Here is a 21,187-nt window from a genome sequence, read left to right as displayed (position 1 = left end):
GTCACGCCGAGAATTGATCTTTCCATGCGCCTTTGTGCCACTTGCATTTTTAGTGCTGTTGTTTTTGTGAGCGTGAGAGTTTCTGCTCCGTATGTCATAATAGGAAGAACGCATTGGTCAAATGTCTTCCGTTTCATAGCTATCGGGATGAAAGATGTCTCTTAGTGAACCATACGCCGCCCAAGCAAATGTTATTCGTCTTCAAAATTCGCAGGTCTGGTTGTCCTTGCCTATTCTGATTTCATGACCAAGATATACGTACATTTCTGTCAATTCTACCACTTGATTTTGGATGACTAGGTGTTCGCTGAGAACTAAATTTGTCATACATTTGGTCTTACTGATGTTCATTTTTAGACATATTGTTGAAGATACGTTTTCTAATTATTGTACCATTTGTTGTGCTTCACCCAGATCTTCGGTAATAACTACTATGTCGTCGGCAAAACGCAGATGATTGAGCATTTCTCCATCTATTTTCCCACTTTAGCATTTTAAAGGCGTATTCGAGGACCGTTATAAATAATTTAGTTGAGAGAGTGTCGCCCTGTCTCACACCTCGTTTAATATCTATTTCTCTGGCGGTATCATGTAGTTTTACACTCATTGTGGCGTTTTGGTATAATGTTTGTACTAACTTTGTGAGCCGGTAATCTATTCTACTATTATTCAGAGCAGTTATAATGCTGTCTAATTCCACAGTGTCGAAGGCTTTGTGAAAGTCTACGAAGATAAATACCAGTGGTCTGTTATATTCTAGCGACTTTTCTATTAAGATTTTTACTGTTTGTAGGTGATCGTTTGTTACGAATTTTGAGCGGAAGCCAGCTTGTTCTCGGGGCTGGTAGAAATCTAACTTTTTCTCGAGTCTTGTCGTAATTATTCGGGTAAACATTTTATAGATGTGGTTCAATAAGTTGATTGGTCTATAGTTTTCTAGGTGCGCCTTGTCTCCTTTCTTGTGTAGTAAAATTTTTACTGCATTGTTCCATGTTTTTGGTATGCAACAATCTGTTAGATAATTGACCATTGTTGGTTTATCAACAGATTATAGTAATATACTATATTAACACATGCAAAAATATATCGCACCTCCGCTAAAAAAGAGTCATAACTCAAGAATCGCCAATATTGAGATGGACATGCTACAAGTATTGAAATAAGTCGTACTTTCTTCCATAAAAGTGTCATCCTTATATTTGAACTATTTACCGCGAGATGGCGATGTGACACTTTTGTTTTTTACAGGTTAGCTCAGCATGCATTCCACTACAGTGTCATCTTTGACTTTATAACAGTATACACGTAGTGCTTAATCCTAAAAAGAGTCACATTTAGAATTGTGACAGTTTTTGTGTGAATTATTAGTTATATCTTCTTAGTTATTATGTCGACATTTTTAACTCACGCAGCTGCTTAAAATATATAACCGCTTTATACAAATAGTATGTACCTTTTATTTTTCTTATTTAGTGTAAAATTTTTTATAAAAGGTATAATTATATAAAAGAACCCTTACGGGCTAAATCACAGAACGTTTTCAGACTAAAAAGTCTCTCTTCAATGCTGCTACTAAGTATACATGTTTAAAACCACTTAATATATGGGCGAAAACCCTTTAAATGTTATTTAATTGTGTGATTAGTTGCTACCTAAAGTCCGTTTAGATACTATGTCTCCGGAACAGTAACCATGGTTAAAAGCTTACCTTGCCATGAAGTGAATCTACTTAAAATTTTAACATTCTGCATAATTATCAGCAACAATGTAATCTAATACTAATGTTTACATTTAAAGAGTTTTCTCGCCTTAAACATGTATACCTAGTACAGATCACAATTTTGTGAGCTGTATGAAGATGGTGTTGACGTAGAACTGAAAATGAATAGGAATTACGAAGAGAAATGGAATGTTTATAAATCCTATTTTGGATTCTACGATTTGTTTGGCCTATATAAGATAGGGGAAAATCAGCACAAGAAATTTCATAAACTCCGTATTGTTCATTTGGAATGTAGTCTTTGATTGATCGGACAAGAGATGAAAGTTTTTGTTGGGGGGTAAATATTGTTTTTATTCCTCTTGATTTAAGAATTTTGTCGATTTTGTCAGTGACACCTTTGGTCTGAGTTTTTGGGTTGAGATTGAGTGGTATATTGATGTCTGTGGATGCTCATATTGATGATTTTCACAGTAACCGTTTTGCATAACGGCTTGCATCATAGCAAAGGCATATTGATCTGGAGAAGAGTATTAATGACTGAATTAATTTGTGAAGGTGGATGATGAGAGTAGGTATGCAAGTAACGAATGGTATGGGTGGGTTTTCGATAAACAGAGTAATTAATCAGTTTCCATCTCCACCGTGAACTGGATACTAGGATGTATACCATTCAGATAGATTTGAAAATACACCAAAGCATCCCTGACGTGGTGCGAAATAACGAATGTATCGTCAACATATCGTAGCCAACATGTGGGTTTGAACATTGATGTGGATAGTGCTTGGGTCTCGAAGTCTTCCATAAAGATATTGGCAATTACTGGAAATAGTGGGGAGCCCATTGGAGCACCATTTATTTGTCTGTAGAATTGTTTTTGGAACATGAAGTGTTGGATATACAATGTTTAATGAGAGATAAGTAGTCTTGCTGGATAATGTATTTAGTTTTCAGAATGTTTAGAACTTTATTTATAGAAATTTTTGTAAAGATATCGAAACTTACTAGAATATCCGACGGTGAGATATTGTTTAAGAAGTTCGATAAAATGAAAAGAATTTTTGACAAAGGATGAAGCCTTTTCGGCGAGAGGTTGTAGAGTTTTGGCCAAGTACTTGGCCAATGGTTGCGTAAAGCAGTTGTTTGCACTGACAATGGGACGTAGAAGAATATCGGATTTGTGAATTTTGGGTAGGCTATATATTCTAGGTGTTCTGGAAGACTTTTTCACGAGGAATTAGATATTGTTTTATACCAACAGGAAGAGAGGTATTATTGATGATAACTTTTGTTGTTTTCTCTAGAAAGGTTGTTGGATTATTAGGAATTGCACTGTAGTCTAGAGCATTAATGAGATTTGAGAGTTTATTAATGTAAGAAGAATTATCTAGAATGACGGTGTAATTTTCTTTAACGGCGGATGACTAGATTTAAATTTGACTAAAGTTCTTTCAGGGCTTATTTCTTGGATTAGCTAATGTTCAAAGTAGGAGGCTTTCAGTTTTTAAGAACTCTAGCGAGGTCTTGTCTACTTATTTCAGCATTTTTGGAAGGTAAACTGGAGACGAATCTTTCGGGCCAAGTTTATGACAGAGCAAATCACAAAAAATATTTCTTACAACAGGTTGCATAAAATAATAAATAGCAAGTGATCAGTTTGGAGTTGGAAACGCAATCGGATTAATCTGATCGTTGAACTGAATTGGGCTGTTTACATTGAACTGTCGCCGAAGGTGGCGACCGATATTATACTAATCGCTGATCAAAAACGGCCTAATCGAATAATACAAACGCGCTTTAGTCGACCTTGTTGCCGTTGTATTATATATCTTAAATTTTACTAACCATCAGGCAATTTATTGACTTACTTATTTGTTATTTCAGGAGGTACATAGTAAAAACAAACTAAAAAGTGTGAGAGTAACAAATTTAAACAGTAGTTGCTCTAACACATGTTTAAAATTACATAATTTATCTCCAATTTAAACCAAGAGAAAAAAATGCAAATTTATATTAGTCCTTCCTGTTGTTTAACGTTTAATATAATAGTCATAATCAACTATTAGCGGACATCTCGACTAAAGACCTCGATTACCTCACATTCTAACCGTCCACTCGTACAAGCCGGTAGTTCATAAATACCTCTAGAAAGAACATAGCTTAGCTCGTTCACCAAATACGACTAAATTCATTAAATGCTTATTTTAATCATGAGTTGTTCTCTTTTTTTTAATTTTATTGGACTCTTTATTACCATTTGACTGGGGTCAATGAGAATATTTTTATTGTTTTTAAACTGGCATGACAATTAGATAGTAGAATATATTCTGTACTATTAATGATGATGTTCAAAATAGGACTTGGTCAGCAGAACCTCAAACAAGAAAGTAGAGACTTTACTTTGTTTTCAAAGGTTTAATTATAATACAGTGTAATGTTGCAATGGAATTACATAAGTTAGACGTACTTCATATATTCTAGTTTTCAAATGGGCTATTAAAAACTTCATTTACAGTAAGTCGTTAAAGCGTCGTATAAATCTAGTCACTTCATTTGCTAGTATACCTATGCTTTTTTTCTGTAGGTACTTTGGACCTGAGTGAATTGTTCAAAATGGATTTATTTTGGTTGTCTTGATATCATGAGATGTATAAAGGAATCTGTGTTTGCTATGTTATGTATAAACATGATAAAAAGCTCCAAGGGGAAGGGGTAGGGTATTTTTTGCACTTTTTATGGTTTTATTCGATAGTATAACTCTTCATCAGTAACCAGTTACAATGTCATAGTGAAATCCTTTCCTTTTAGTCTCAATCTGGACGTGCGCTTATGGAATGTGCCTTCATTGGAGATGCGTGGTAGAGGAGTAGATTCATCGGCAGTGATCTGTCAAACGAGCGAGGTTGTCCGTTATACTCGCCTGCGTTCTCTGGCTCGCCCTCACAGTGATCACGGGCAGGTCTTCGTGCAGTATCACAGATAATGCTGAGAGAATGGCTAGCGCGCCATCCTCATCTGTAGACGGACCATAAGAGGCTTTGGTGCTGCCCGAGTATGATAGACTTTCCCTTGGATGTTGGCTATACCCTTCATACACCCTGCTGTACCCAAATCGGGGTTTGTTGAGTTGTCAGCGTTTAGAGGTCCCGAGCTTATGGGGTCTGGGTTTTATTGGGTTTCCTAGGCTTCGAATCTTGCCCGCTGCGCGTGTGTGTTAAAGAGTCTTAGTTGCAAACATTGTAAAACCTTTTTCCCGATAATTTAGTGCTCTTAGAAAACCGATATATAAATTGAATAAAAGTCGAAAAAGTATACAGCCCTGACAGATAACTCTTATGATCTGTAGTCAGTCTTTAATTCTAACTTTTACTCATTCTTTCTAGCATTTGTTATAATTCTAATATCCTTTGACTTTTGAGGATCTTACTACTAAATACTTATCTCCAGAAAAATACTTTTAGAGCTTCAGAAAACTGAATGCATCTTTGTAAAATTTTTGTTAAAATAAAGCTTGGCTCCGAAACGGATAATAAGATTACTGAAAAGTCTAAAATCGTCAGGACTAAAACTAAGATGTTATTAATATACAAAAATCTAGACAAAAAACAGTCGCAGTATGGATATATCAGAGTCAAAAGACTTCGTTGAAATCTACAAACTATATAAGCCAGTTAAATCGGTCTAATTGGCTTCGATACCCACTGGGCACACATACATAATATGGATCTTAAAGAAATCCATAAAAACAAATGCAGTGACTTCCACTTCGACAAGACGCTATAATTTTAATCTCTCTCTACAAAGTCCACCAAATACGTCTTAAATATTCGTAGGCGACACAGACTTAAAGCGAAGAACTTCTTCTTCAGGCGAGATCTAGACCTAAGACCTACCATTCAAATGCTACAATGCTATGTGTTTCCTTCTTTATGGGTGTGAGAGCTAGACTCTCAATCCCTCGCTAGATAAATACATTACAGTTTTGGAAGTATATTTTTATAGAAGAATACTACGTATTTCTTAGACATAAACAGAATGCAAAAGAACAAAGATCTGATGCCAGCAATGAAAGAGCGCAAACTAATGTATATCGGACACCTAAGGAGAGAGAGAAAAAGGTCGATAATGAGACAACAGCTTAAGGATATATGCTAATGGCTCGGCAAAACATCGTCCGAAATCGTTAGAACCACCATTTCACGTACAACTATAGCCAATTGAATTGCCAACTTTCAGAGAGAGAGGGCACAAATAAGAAGAATAGTCCCAATATTAGCATGATCGAATTTACACACAAGACATTCTTTGAATTTATTGTATTTAAATTGGACTTTTAACCTTTCCCAATTTCTAATGTAATGCTTTTTTCCAAGGTAGGGATTTCATCTGAGCCAAGTCCCTAACAAATATATAGAAAAAGGTTACGATGGTCATTAAAAAAGGCCACAGCCATAACTACGTACGAAAGAATGTTACTTGGAAAGTTCAACATAAACTCAGTGCTAAAAATTTTAATAATTTTTAAGATTATTATGAAATAACGTTATTACGTGATCATGATGCAATTACATTAACGTTCAAATTGCAACAGGTGCATTAAATGTAGGGTTAGTTGGATTATAAAAGTTACATCGCAAGAGACTACATATATTTCAATATTCTATCTAGTTTAAAAGATGATTTTGATGTATATTTTGTTGATTAAAACCTTTATTTATAATCATCAGTATTATCATAGCAGTTTTCCTGCACGCGGTGGAGATCCATTATTAAATTTCTTCATTACATTTATTCTCGAATGATTATGTCACGGCCTTCCGGAGGAGTATTACCAAGCCACAAGCCCAGATCTCTTGCCGTACTCCTACACCATACAGATCAGACATCAGCGTATTCTAGTCTTAGTTGCAGATTCATTTAGAATTTTAAAGTACAACGTTAGCCGTTTTATTTTTCTGTACACCGGGCTTTTTCTAACAAACTCCCACTAGGAGATTTCGCTTTAGCACTGTCTGTTCTGCTTGGCTATCTGACCGATAATAAATAATATTAATACAAATAATCAATAACAAAGTAGCTAACAACCATTTGAAGTACGCGATTAGTCTAATATAGTAAACGAGAAGGGTTAAGACAATGTTTTACCTTGGGTTATATTTGATGATTTAAATTGTTCTGGAACATGAACTGACCTGAAACAAAAAAAAAGAGCAAATTAGCTTCCATTAAAAACTTTAAAAGATTTTAACATTGTTAAATTATGATCACTTTCTTGTGGTATGCTTTTCACTGAATATTTTATATAATAAAAATTACATTTTATGTTTTTGCAGTTTCAATTTTCACTCCAGAAGTTGATTTCCAAAAAAATCTGGAATTTAACTGTAAATAATTCATTTGGGTATTCTTATAAATATTATTATTTTTAATTGTTATGCTTAAAACGTTGTTATTTTCAGTTGACGGTAAATAAAATCTTGACATTTATACTGACTTGGCCTCGGTCTTGGAGGCAACAGCCACGTTTACACTACTAGAGCTGAACATCTTGAATGGTGTTGTATTTTATTTATTTATCGTATGGCAATTACAACACATTTAGAACAAATACACAAGCACTAGTAATATAGGTATTTGACAAACTTTAAATAGTTACAAACAAACATCAAGTGTATTTATATAATCAATTGATTCTGAAGTTGCAAACAGGAAGTCTTCAGGGCTACCATTGTAGGATCTTGAGGAACACTCTTGAATAATGTGGTCGATGGTTTGGTTCTCCCCACAGTCACATTGAGGAGACGGGTTCTTTCCCCATTTATGTAGCATCTATGCACATCTGCCATGTCTGGTTCGGATCCTATTTAGAGTGGACCATGTTTTGCGTGGAAGATCAAAACCTGGTGGCTTGTGGGTAATGCAGGGCATGTTATTTTGCCATTCGTTCCATTCTTGGGACCATGCATTCGTGATGTTGAACTCCTCATGTATCATTCTTGCCGTTTTCATTGGTGGTTTTCTAGAACGGAGACGGGTATTTCGTGCATCCTCGGTATCTTGGTGGATCGGCAGGTTTATATTGTTCATGATCTTTTTGTATTCACGTGTAAGTGCGTCGACTCGTCGTAAATGTGGAGGTGGGATGTGACTTAATACTGGAAGCCATTGGGTGGCAGTTGATTTAATTGTACCAGCTATCATCCTCATAGTGCTGTGCAGCTGATTGTCGACCTTTTTTACGTGTGGACTGTGTATCCAGACTGGAGCACAATATTCAGCGGTCGAGAAAACAAGGGCTAAGGCAGTAGAGCGGAGAGTGGAATGTTATTTCTTGTACTCAACTTTTGGGCAGTTTTTGTTAAATGCTCTTTAAATGATAGCGTTCTGTCTAGTGTTACGCCCAGGTACTTCGGTGTTTTGTTGTGGGTAAGTGTGGTATTTTCAAACCGTATGTTGAGTTCCTTTCCAGCAAGTTTATTGTTCAGGTGAAAGCAACTAACTTCTGTTTTGGATGCATTTGGTTGAAGTCGCCACTTGCGAAAATATTTGCCCAATGTATATAAGTCTGCCGTCAGAACTTCTTCAGACGTTTCTAGTATTCTGCATCGTGTAGCGAGGGCCCAGTCATCGGCGTATCCGAACTTTCTTGACTGTGTTTCCGACATATCTGCTAGGTATAAGCTAAATAGTAGTGGAGAGAGCACTGACCCCTGTGGTAGGCCATTCTTAAGTTTCTTTGGTAGGCTGATATCTGTGCCCATCACTACTTGAAACATTCGGTCGTTGAGCATGCTATCTATTAGGCGTGCTATTGGTTTACAGGGGATTGCACGGAGAATTTTGTATATAAGGCCCTCTCTCCATACTGTATCGTAAGCTGCCGAGAGATCAATAAATGCCGCTGAAGTTTTAAGTCTTCTTTGGAAACCCGCTTCGATGTAGGTGGTGAGTGACATTACCTGGTCGGCACAGCTTCGTTCTGGTCGAAAACCCGCTTGTTCGACTGGGATCGCCTGGAACAGTTCTGTACTGATTCTATTATATATAAGCCTCTCTAATAGTTTGTAGGTGTTGTATAAGACTCTCTAATAGGTGTTGTATTATTGTATTACTATCGATTGCTGTCAAATTCTAATCTTACTATCCTTATTGATAGTTATGTGTTGTGTTATTATTAATTATAGATAATGTATCCCTGACCTGTTGTTTTCTAGTGTTGGAATATTCTTACTGATAACCTCTACTTTTAGTATCGGTAACCAAACCTTGCTGCATTCTATTGGTGATCTTGTAATACAATTTTCTGTCAGCTTCTTTAATTTTCCTCTTATAGTACCAGTTTATTTCAAAACTATTAATGCATTTTTCCATTGGATTCTACATTTATTGTGATAGGAATGTTTAAGTATCTGATATCCATCATCAAAATGCAAGAATTGGTTATAACTCTAACAGTAGTTTTTTAAAAACCTTTGACATCATCGGCAGTAGGCTAATAATAGATTTAATGTCTTTTGTAGGTTTACCTGACTTAGGAATTGCAATAATTTAAATTACAGGAATTACAGAATTTCTTTTTTGGAGAGTTCTTTGAGAATTTTAGCGGTAATCAGGTAGTATCCAGAAGACTTTTTAGGGTTCAAGTCTGACTGTATCTTCTGGTGAACTTGTTTGGTAGTGAATTTGGCCAAGAGTAGTTCAAATTGATACGCTGATTATAAAAACTTTTGGGTCTCATTTTTCTTTGTTGTTCCTAGCCCATCCTCCATTATCTATTTGAACAGGAGGGTTGGTTAATTGAGGTCGATTTAATATTCGTGTTGCCTACCAAAGTGAGTATTCGGTGAGTTCCATCGCTAATAAGTTTTTCAGGTAATATTTAATACTATTATCCTTTTGATTATTTATACGAACTTTTAATTGGGCTTGGATTAATTGGTAGCTTGGATTAATTCAGTTTTATCCTGAGGCGAGCATTTTCTCCGCCATATTTGCTTTTCTGCAATTTTTTCTTTCATTTCATTAGGCAGGCGTTGTGGTTAAGTTTTTCCTGGGTGTTTTTCCGAATCTTTCTTTTAGAAGACCTAGAGTTGACACCTGCAAGACTTGTGATTTCCTTTTTTTAAGAAGCAAGGACAAATATTTTAGTATATCCAGAAAAGTTAAAACTGAGTTGGAATTGCATCATAGAAAAACAGGTAAAGCTCTTAATGTTATTTAAGATTGTATTTTCGCTTCCTGAATTGACGCAAGTAGTATGTACTACAGCCGCCAATTGTCATGCTACAATTTTGGAATACACGTACAAGATACGTCAGATGGAATAATGTGCATCTAGCTTGAAGGACAGTCGGGTCGTGGTGGGAACCAAATGGCATCATGTCTTCTACAAGGCTTGAATACAGGATAGCTTTCAACTTATAAGCGAAAACTATGTATATGTAGCGACAATTGTGCAAGGCAATTGAAAAACCGAATGTACATTTCTTAGTAGCCAATGGACATTTTGATACCATCAATCATAAATTTTTAGTTTCCGGTGGTAGCTTTTTATCTTCCGATAGAGATTTTGCTCTTATCGAGAAACGTGCAAAATGTTCCAAGCTTCAGACTTGTAGAATGTACTTTTTTTGATTTCGATAAAATATCATTAAAATGTATAGATACATCTAAACTTAGGTGTGACGGAAGAAGATCTAGGAACAGTATTGTACAAGAAAAGTTTCAGTGACTTAATAGGATGGGAGAAGTGTCGTGTATTGAAAAAAGGTGTGAATGCCCAAAAGTTAAAGTCAACGAAGCTCTTAAGCTTTCCTGGTGTTGAGCACATAAACAAAAGTAAGAAATAAGACCTCCACACCAGAATTCATTAACCAGGAAAATAGTGCATTTTTCACCTCTATTTTAGATTGTTAATCATATATTATTTCTGTGGACTTGGATCATTTCCATTTTTTCTTCATTTATTGTGAATTACTAAGTTTCTTCAGTGTATGAACACCAAAAATTTGATATATGTTATTTCCGTACTTGTTAATAAAGTGGAATTTCAATAAACAATTAAGTATGTATTTGTTTTATTTTTTTGGACGTTCAAGTTTTTTTTTTGATTTCTGGCAAATTTTAATTTTGACACTTAGATCACTTAGCTCGACCATTCTTCAGATACTAGGAGAGAGAGAAATATATCTTGTTATTTCTCTAACAAACATGATTTGAAAGTAAATGTACTAAAATATATCTTCAGATCGTAAACAAATAAAGAACAAAAAACGTTTTTATTATCACCAATTAGAGACGTGAAAATCGTTGACGTTCTCTTAATCAATATCTAATATATTATGAAATACATCTTGCTACATTTTGACTGACTTTCAATTACATCGGTTTTTTCTAATTTAAAAACACAACCTTTCATTAGAACTGGTTTATATTTAGAAACCTAATTAATGATTTCATAACAACCGTTAGTATCTAGTCAGATTTTAAAATGCGTATTAAAATTCTTCCAGTAATTGGTTTATTATAGTTAATGTATATTTTAGAAAAAAACTTGATTGAATGGTGTTTGTTAAATATGTTTTAAAAAGACGAAACTTGAGAATACGCTTCAGTGCCTACATACGTACGGACAAAACCGAGACTGAGAACGTTGGGCCCGACAACGTTGTCGGGCTTTACTCGACTCGACAGGTCGGGTATGGGAAAGTTGGCTATCGGAATGTCGCAGTTGTACAACCAAATCGGTTAGACCAACCGTCGGATACAACTCTTTTTGTCTGTCAACAAACCTACACACACCAACCGTCGAACCCAACGTTGTCGGTCACGACAGTTAGGTGGTCTTGTCGGGATGTGTGTAGGCCGTTTAAACTGATAGGTAAGAGAGTAAGATGAAACATTCTTTGTCTAGTTTATACAAATTAATCCCATAAAATGTTGTCGTTTATTTTTGAGAAACTGTATAAATTTGATAAAATTCAAATATTTGGGTACACACATTGGGTCTATAACTTTAACTACTAGGACACCGACTGCAGTTTGTCTAAAGATGGTTCTTCAGGTTCGTCTAAGGATGGAACCTCACCCACTTCCATTTCCCGACCTCAGATTGCTCTTACATTATTGTTCCTTTAATTTTTGTCATGTTTTCATCCTTTTACAATGGGTTCCATCTTGTTACTATTTTTTTTTTTTCACTTTTAACCATTTTTAAAGGCTTTTGCACGTGTCTATATGAAGTATAATATATCTTTAGTTTGTTGGGAATATTAACACTAAACTCATGTATCTTTTTAAATTGACAAACGATCCTGAAACCTCATACTGCAACATACATCATAATTATCATTCTTTTATTGTGACTTCCATTTTCCATTGTTTTTACGAAATGGATTTATTTTAAATTTTTAGATTCCTTAATGAATAAAGATAAAAACAGATACATTCGTCCTTGTTTGTTGCTGTCTTATTATGAATGTCTGTGATTTGTATTTTATTTGTCATCGATTATCGTATGTCATTACCGATTTTTGTTAATGTAATACATCCCTGTCCCTTTTCGCATACGTACAAATTTATGTTACAATTATATTAAAAAAACAATACTAGTACACGAAAAAATTGCTTTAGAATATTTTAAATAACAAAAAAATCTCCCAAACACACTTTTTATGGTCTGGGATGCAGCATGTGTTCCTTAAAGGAAAGAATTATTTATCAATCGATTGAAAGCTTTGGGATTTCTAAAAGTGGCATTTTAGGAACGATTTTATTTTTAGAGCCGAGGTTGCTCTTGTTGTGATAAAAACTATCGAACTTGAGCGAGCTTTAGTTTGTTTCAGAACAAAACAAATTTGTAGCTCTACAGGATGCAGTTTAAAAAATAAAAAAAGAAGCAGTTGTTTATAATACCGGGTATATTTATACGTAAAAAAATTATAGAATAGGAAGCGAAATTAACAATTCTACGGTGTATAACTGAGATTTTGCTTTTAATGTATTTGGTTATGTAGGAAATATTTGAATAGCTGGTTAATTAAAACGAAATGAAATATATATGATGGTAAATAAGAAAAAAAAACGATTGGCATAACTCATAAATTATTACCAGCACAAAAGAAACGCCCTTATCCCTTGAATCCCTTGAATGTTGTAAATGTCAGGTCAGCTAAGAAGAACAGCATCGAATTTTTGTCGTTCTCGTAAGAAGTTAAGAAATAAGGTCCATGAGGAACCATAAGGTCAATGACTCGGACGAAAGGAATAGAAAATCTGCCTGTTTACTCTCGAAAAGTTAACTATTTATAAATATAATCACAAGCTTGATCATTTTGGGACAAAATAGCGGGTTTAGATAATGTTTTTGACTTATGAGTAAGTATTAGGACGTGAAGTAACAATTTGAAAGAGCCGCAGATCCTCGACATTGTAGAACAGAACCGAAAATGATTTCTACGGCTATAGGTTGATTTGATTCGCCAAGAATTCGGCCAGACTTTAAGAAAAGAGGAACCAATTCAGCACCTATGAGCATGTCTGTATGACCTAGTTTATAAAATGTGTAATCTGCGAGTTTCAAATTACAAATATTAGTGAGTTGATCTTCAAAAATGGTTTCCATTCTTAGATGGACTAATCGGGAAAAATTATATGGTACTGGCGTCGAGAGTACCACTTGAGTAGCGAAACCGCAGGCTTATTCTCGCCAAACGCTAAATCTTAATATAATTCTCAAGCCGGCAAATTTGATTTCCACTTTAACTCAAATACTTTGATTGGCGCGCTATTTACTTTGATTCTCACGCCGATCTTAATGAAAAACTCAGATATTAGTTTGTATAAATAAACAATTGGGATGTTTATATAATTCCAAGAGAAATAAGGTATCTTCTCTCGTTTGAAATTTTAAAACTCACTATATTATACAGAATGGAATTTGAAATACGTGAATTAAAACTTTATAAGGTTTTTTTGAATCGTTACACTCTATTGAGGAATGTTCATGTTTTTCTTGATAGTTTAAAGCTATATGATTTTTGCGTAATACGTGGTATATTCTGGACTTGTAATGATTTCTGCGACGAATACGTCTGCTAGGAAGTAAACATTAAACTTTGCCTTAAATAGTTATCTGGCGGTTAGTAGGGGTGGATGCCTGGACCTTATTGGTGATTGCTCGTATTCCTTTCTAAAAGTATGTTCTTTCGATGATAAAGTAGGAAGATATGTGACTAGCTTAAATTTTTTTGGAGCGACGCTGTTTGACTAAACAGGAGCGCCATATTTGGTTGCTGAAAAGAAAAGACGAAGTGCAGATATAGAAAAATGCACCTTTTAAATATTAGAAACCAAAGAAAACAAGCAGCTTACGATATTATATACCAAAGTTTATGCTGCAAAGTAAAATATATGTAAAATAGAAAGCTTAGATCTGCTACTCTTTGAGACCGTCCTCACTATTTAATGTTTAGTCTTAATTCCATCATAATAAAACTACACCATTACATACGTTAAAAAACCAAGGAATCTTTCCTTGTAACTACTCTGTTAGTTGATCGAATACAAATATATATATATATATATATATATATATATATATATATATATATATATATATATATATACCAGCGCTGCAGGCCTTGTAGACCTCTTTCTTCTAAAAACTTGGCTATTTCCGTCCATTTTTTTCGGTCCCTATTTTATAAAGCCATTTAGCTCTTTGGGCTCGTGTTTTTGCCATTATTGCTGGTTTTCCATACATCCTCATTATTTCTTTATTTTTTTGTCTTCTCCAAATATCCTCTGCCGTGTTTATTCCTTCGAAGATTTTTCTGAGCACCTTTCGTTCCCAGATCTCTACTTTCTTTTCTTTCTGCTGGTTCATAATCCACATTTCACTGGAGTACGTCACTGTGAGCCTGATTAATGTCTCGTAGACTCGCAGTTTAGCTGTTCTTGACACATTTTTTGCTTTCAGTAATGTATTTAGTGACCCTATCTCTCTGCTTCCCTTCATTAATATTTTGTCTATCTCTTTTTCTTCTTTTATGGTTACTTCAAAGTATTCAAATTCTGACTCTTTTTCAAAACTATAGACAGTTTCTGCTCCTTTCGTTTTGATATATTTGTTATTATTTATTATGTCTCCTCTCATTCACATATAGTGCGTTTTTGTTTGGTTTATTATTAATCCGTAACTTTTCGCTTCTTCTTCAAATTTCTGGAAAACTTTTTTTAAATGTTTTTTTGTTCTCGCTAGTATCACCACACTATTCGCGTACGCTATGCACTGTTCCCTGCTACTAAAAATAGTCCTGTTTGTGCTCATATTTGATCTTCTTATGATTTCTTCAAATACTAGGTTGAATAAATTCGTTGATAGCGAATCCCTTTGTTTTAAACCTCTATTCACTGTGAACTCTCTTGAAAAGTTTCCTTCCATTGTTACCCTATTTATCGTGTTCCTAAGCGTCATTATCACTAGCCTTACAAGCTTTTTTGGTAATTCTGATGTTCTCATAAAGCATCGTTCGATTTAGAGGGTCATATGCTTGTTTAAAATCGATAAATAGTATATTAATCCTAAGTTTTGTTCGTAGCTATTATTTTGTATTAATTTTAACATACTTATTTGATCAGGAGTTGTTCTTCCTGGTGTAAAAGCTCCCTGGTATTCTCCAATCACTTTATTGTCATATTTTATTAATCTTTTCCTAATAATTTTTGCAAGTATTTTATAGACTACTAATAGTGCTATACCTCTATAGTTTTCGCACTCCGTTTTGTCCTCTTTTTTATAGATAGGACAAATAAGAGCGGTATTCCATTGTTTCGGCATTTCTTCCTTTTGCCAAATTATTAGAATCAAGTAAAATATCGTTTCCTTAAAATTTTCGTCGCCTTCCTTAAAAATCTCAGCTGGGATACCACTGTCTCCTGCACTTTTGTTATTTTTTAGGTCTCTTCTAATTTCTTTGACTTCATTCAAAGTTGGTTCCGCGCACGTTCCTTCTTCATCTTCTTGCCAATTCTTATTTCACTCAAGTTCCCCTTGTTCGTCTGTATTTAATAGATCGTCCAAATATTTCGCACATCTGTTAATTTTTCTGTTGTTTCACCTAGAAGTAGGCCTTCTTTGTTTCTGCAATACTGTGAATTATTTTTTGTAGTTTCTCTGGATTTCTTAACTTCATGACTTTTTGATGTAGGATTCTTTTATGTTTTTCAATTGCTTTTCTAGCTGTTCTCTTTTCTGTTTTCTGGAAATTCTTTTCACTTCCCTTTTACTTGCCACACAGTTTTAGATCGCCTTTTTTGTATTTTCTTTATCTCTTTGTAGTTTTGCCCTGTTTCTTCTTGCCAAAGCATTCCTACATTCTTCATCGAACCAGTCTTGCCGTCTTTTTATGTGCTTTCTTCCTATACACTTTTTGCTGCTTCCGACATGGCTGTCTGTATGGTCGGCCACTCTTCTTCTATATCCTGTTTGACTGGATTCTCTAGTCTGTTTACAACCTGCTTTTCTTGAAGACGCTCTAATTAATAATTTAATCTATCTCTAATAGGTTTTGAAATTATTGATAGTTCTTGTTTTATTTTGCTAATAATTATAAGAGTAGATACGGGCTTCAAATAAAGTCCTAATGCAGTTCTACTCTTAAACAGCTGTCCTTTGTCCTACACCATTTTAGTACCAGTTGTTACCGCATCATAATTATATCTTCCACAATTTTTAATTCGTCGTGAAGTACTATTTTATTCAGTAACAATCGTAAAATTTTTTCAGGAATGCAATAATATGAAGGAAAATTGCATCTATTATTAAAAACAAATGACACCTGTTGTTGAAAAATAAAAAACAATAAATGTCACAGCGCTATCAATGAACGACACATCGAAATGTACAAATATTTTCCTCATTAATGTCTTGAACAAAAAAACAACGTGATAAATAACCAACACATGCTAGACTAATATATTTTCTAATAGGTGAAATTCCTCTGTCACAAAATAAGCATAAATAATACCAACAGAATTGTTTTTTCTTCGGATTAACGTGTTAGTTGTGACCCTAATAGCTTGATTAATAGCACATCATTTAAATGAAATAATGTCGATTTTGGCTCCTAAGCCGGATTTACTTATCAAAATATTATTAATAACAGTGGAAGAGTGTCAGCATCAGTTAATGGTGTAATATTTCATTTCCCGTTATAAATAAATTGGTTCAAATTTGGTTAAATAATTCTCTATTTTGATTACAGCCAAACGGAGCTTCGAATTTCTAATGAGATGTAGATCAATTTGGCGTTTCGTTATTTTGAATTAACATTTATTCATTATTATCTGGAAATCTCGTTAAATATTACCGAAAAGAGAAAAGAAATCAACTAACAAATTAAGTCTTCAAGAGATCTTCAGTTCAGATCAATCACTTATAGTTTTTGGTTTATTTAGTAACCATTAAACTTTATTGAGAGCGCAAATCTAAATAGTAGGTAAGTCTAACTACTTAATACTTCACTGAGCCAATGCCGAGCTTCCAATTGTTTTCACACCTTGTCATAAATGATGTTTGCTGTATTTTGTAACATTTTTTTCTTTTGGTTTTCTTGTTCTTTTTCATTTATTAAATCTACGATCCCTTCATTTTTTGCACTCTGTTCTGACACGTATACTCACCACTCCTACTAAGCTTTTCATTGAATGCTAATAATATCAATTAATTTCTGACTTTTTTATTTGGTGATATCAGAAACTACGTTGTTGCACTACACTGTCTATGAGGGTGTGTACTAAGCTGAAAGTACTACGCTGCAACAACTTATTTTAACACCTAGTTTTAACCCATCCTTCGTTTTAGCAAACGTAATAATTTTCTTAAGCCTTTGCCCTTGAGTTTTTAGGTCTTGGTTGACAATTTCCATCTGTTGCAAGACAACCATTATTTTATCAACTATTATTTTGTCGTGATTGGCCCGGTTAAGTGCTCCATCGAAGTCGATAAAACACATGAAGACCGGTTGCTGTATATCTCCACATCTTGAAACCTCGGGCTGTAAAATAAATCACTCTTCACACTCTTCTTTGATTCTAAGTTCCAAGGTTGCTTCTAAAACAAAACTGTGTTTCGCCTAATTTTGTTTCTACTTAATTATAAATTCTCTCGCGACTAGTGAAAAATTCTTTCAAAAACGTTCAATACATGTCTCATTAGACTAGTGGTGTTAAAACCGCTGAATTTAACCTTTAACGTTGGGTAGTTTACTTACGTTACTGAGTATTTCATCTCGTTCGGTTGCTTTCCTCTTCTGTGCTAGTTTTATAGTTCATTCCATCTCATCTAAGGTTCTCTTTGGTCCAGTTAATACATTTTCCACTTAAGTTTCTGTTCTTTCGTTTTTAAATAACTCCTCAATGTATTCTCTTTATTTCTCCAATGTGTCTAGTTCGTGGACTATAATGTTTCCTTATTTGTCAAATATACAATTTAAAATTGCCTTTAGGTTCTAGCTATTTCTTTTCCCTTTATACATATCTTCTTCTTCCTCAGCTTTTTCCTTCTTCACCACTTATTTCTGTATATCGTATCTTCTTCATTTAAACTTTTCTTTCCCAAGGCCTCTGTCAGGACTACCATCTTCTCGGTTTTCTCCTACCTCTCTTTTTCTCAACTTCTAACAGCTCTATCCTTCGTCCCTTATGTAGTACTCTAGTACTCATTTCTACTTCTGACGTGAACAAACGATTGCAATCTGCAATCTTGTGTTCTTAAACCTTTTTTGAGACTGTAGTCACACCGGCTCTTTCCCTAATCACGCTGTTCCTGATCTTGTCCCTTCTAGTTTTACACAACATCCACCGTAATATTTTCATTTCAACTACCTCCATTTTCTTTTCCTGAACCTTCTTTATAAACTCCCAATACAGGTTTGCATTTACAATGCACACCTCATCACACTCCTGTATACCGTTCCTTTTAGCCGTTCCCCAATTGTTCAAACACAGAGTACGCCGCTGATTTGCTTCCAGTAACAAACAGTCTGCATCCTGTGTGCGATTTCTTGAACTAGTGTTTCATTTTCCGTTATAGGAGATAAAGTATTTTATTTCTCCTACTGGTCCTAGTGTTTCCCCAAGTACTTCGATATCCCCAACCATTACTGTTTCTCCCAACCACATATACCCAGTTTTCGACCTATTAACCTTAAGTACTCCTCCTTCAATAGCCCTTTGTCACCAAGTGCTCGGTCAGAGTGACCAATGGGCACTCTTGGCCCGCATCGCCCCGCCTCCCCAACTATTCCAATTTTGTCATTGGTCTTTTGGCTTAGAATCTTGTAAAATATTATGTATAAATATTAGTTGATTTCGAAGCCACAGACAGTTTACCTCGGTCTCTCCTAGAGCCCTAAATTCTAGGGAGCCGATCAGCGGGGCTCTGCTCCACCTACCTGCCTTAGACTCTGTGACTTTGCTTTTTATATTCTACAATTGCCGTTTTATTTCATCATTCTTCGATACAAGTTTCAGCATCCCGACCTGAAGAGGGATAAGTGTCTAGGGTATTTCGTTCACTAATATACGAATACCCTAGAGCAAAGCGTACGGTGTGGGAGACGATTTTACCGTCAAGTTAACCCCCCGAGACGACATCTTATCTTCTCCTCCAACATTTCTTTACTCTACTCCACTTTATACGATATCATCCGTAAAGAATATTGACCAAGGAGATCCCTCCCTTACCTCCTCTCTGTCAGTACACTTGTAACAAGATTTCAACAGGTAGGGACACAGTGAATAGCCTTGATGCAAACCAACCGTCACTGGAAAACTTTCAGTTAATCCGACACAAGTGTATGCTTTGGAGTACGCTCCGGCACACATATCCTTTACGAGCCTCATGTACTTTTCAGGAACCTATTTCTCTCTCATACATCTCCATAGCTCTTGTCTAGAAACTGGGTTGTACATCTATGCAATATCTATAAATACCAAATGTAGCTGTCTTTCACTTCTCTATCAACTGTCTCAAAGCAAACAAGACATCTGTTCCCCCCTTACTGGCATAAACCAAAATTATTCTTCTCCTATCGATGTCTCTTCCCTTAATCTTGGTTCTACAGTTCTCTCCCAAATTTGCATTGCAAGCGGCATTAACTTTATCCCTCAATAGTTCTTACAGTCCAGAATGTCCTGTTTAGCTTTATACATTGATACCATCACGCTTCCCTTCCATCCATTGGACATTCTTTCTTTCTCATATGTTGTACTCCTCGTTTGTCACGTTATCACCTTCCTAAATCCTTCCAAACATCCACAGGTATTCTATTAGGTCCTACTGCATTACTATTCTTCATCCTATTTAAAGCATCGACAACCTCATCTCTCCTATACGTATCAAACCAGTCTTTCTTTTTTTGCAATTAGAACTTCAAAACGTTTATTGTTGTACCAATTTTCTTTTGCACAAATCCTGACTTTCGCATAAATGTCGTTATTGATTTTATCAGTCATAAGATTTTGTCAGATATCCATTGTGGTTTTCGTATATTTATAGTTAATATATTTCTGTTCTTGGAACCCTTCTTTCAGCTTCTGCATAATTTCTTAACAATTATTTTGAATACATCCTTTGTTATTTTATTCTTTTAAGTCTGAGTTTTATATAATAAAATTTAAAAATGATTATGATGTGAGAGACAACTGCTTATGCCAACATCTGAAAACATCTCGATGTTTTCGGCGATACCAGGAATTAAACCTGGATCTCCAAAGTGATAGTAGATCATTTTATTGGTTGGTATTCGAAACTTGGAAAGGTTTGTGTAAACTAAAAATTATCTAATAGTATAAAAAGTAAACAGACAGGGTTGACATAAATATAAATTCAATATATTCTCTTGTATATCGTAGAAACATTTTTTAAATAAATTCTATCAAGGTATAAATCAAAAGTCTAATAACTGATTTAAGTACCAAGAAAACAACTCCCAAAGTTCCATAATTTTCTTTATCTGTCTTGTTTGCCAACTTCATAGTTAAATACCAGTTCTTGAATATAGATGACGTCTGTACGTTGTTCTCACGGCGTTTGCAATGAACAAACTTGCCGTCCTGTTATATAACTTCAGGGCTGTAACTTCTAGTTATTTAATAGAGTTTACGTAATGTATATTATAACTCAAAATTGAGGCTGGAATAATATTGCAACGCTGTGCAAATAATTTATTTGAGGAAATGTGATTTACGCCCCGATGGCGATGCTGCGATGGCGGCAACCCGGGCCCGGAATTTCACATCGGAAACTCTCTGGCTTTATGAAATTCCAGCTAGCAAAACGTTTATTCTACAAAAGTGTTTGTGTCACACGATATTTCAAAATGAGACTTCGTACAGTTTTTGAGGAGTATCAAGGCGAGAGACAGCTCTATTCAGTGTTATGGTACGTGAGGAGAAACCAA

General features: G+C 34.9%; 1 protein-coding gene across 7 annotated transcripts in view; it reads right to left on the bottom strand.

Annotated features, from left to right (window-relative positions):
* LOC140436482 (TOX high mobility group box family member 4-A-like) overlaps positions 1–21,187 on the bottom strand; it is a 478,609-nt gene that overhangs the window by 152,206 nt on the left and 305,216 nt on the right. For 3 of the 7 annotated variants that reach the window (XM_072525340.1, XM_072525339.1, XM_072525341.1), the window contains exon 2: positions 6,867–6,913. The exons of the other annotated variants lie outside the window; for them this stretch is intronic. The gene's annotated coding sequence lies outside the window, so the exon portion shown is untranslated. The remainder of the gene's footprint in view (positions 1–6,866; positions 6,914–21,187) is intronic. 7 annotated transcript variants of the gene reach the window in all.

Source organism: Diabrotica undecimpunctata, chromosome 3 (assembly GCF_040954645.1).
Source record: "Diabrotica undecimpunctata isolate CICGRU chromosome 3, icDiaUnde3, whole genome shotgun sequence".
In the NCBI taxonomy this organism is placed as follows: domain Eukaryota; kingdom Metazoa; phylum Arthropoda; class Insecta; order Coleoptera; family Chrysomelidae; genus Diabrotica; species Diabrotica undecimpunctata.
The sequence above is the reverse complement of the archived record's forward strand: the minus strand, read 5'-3'. Positions and strand labels throughout refer to the sequence as shown.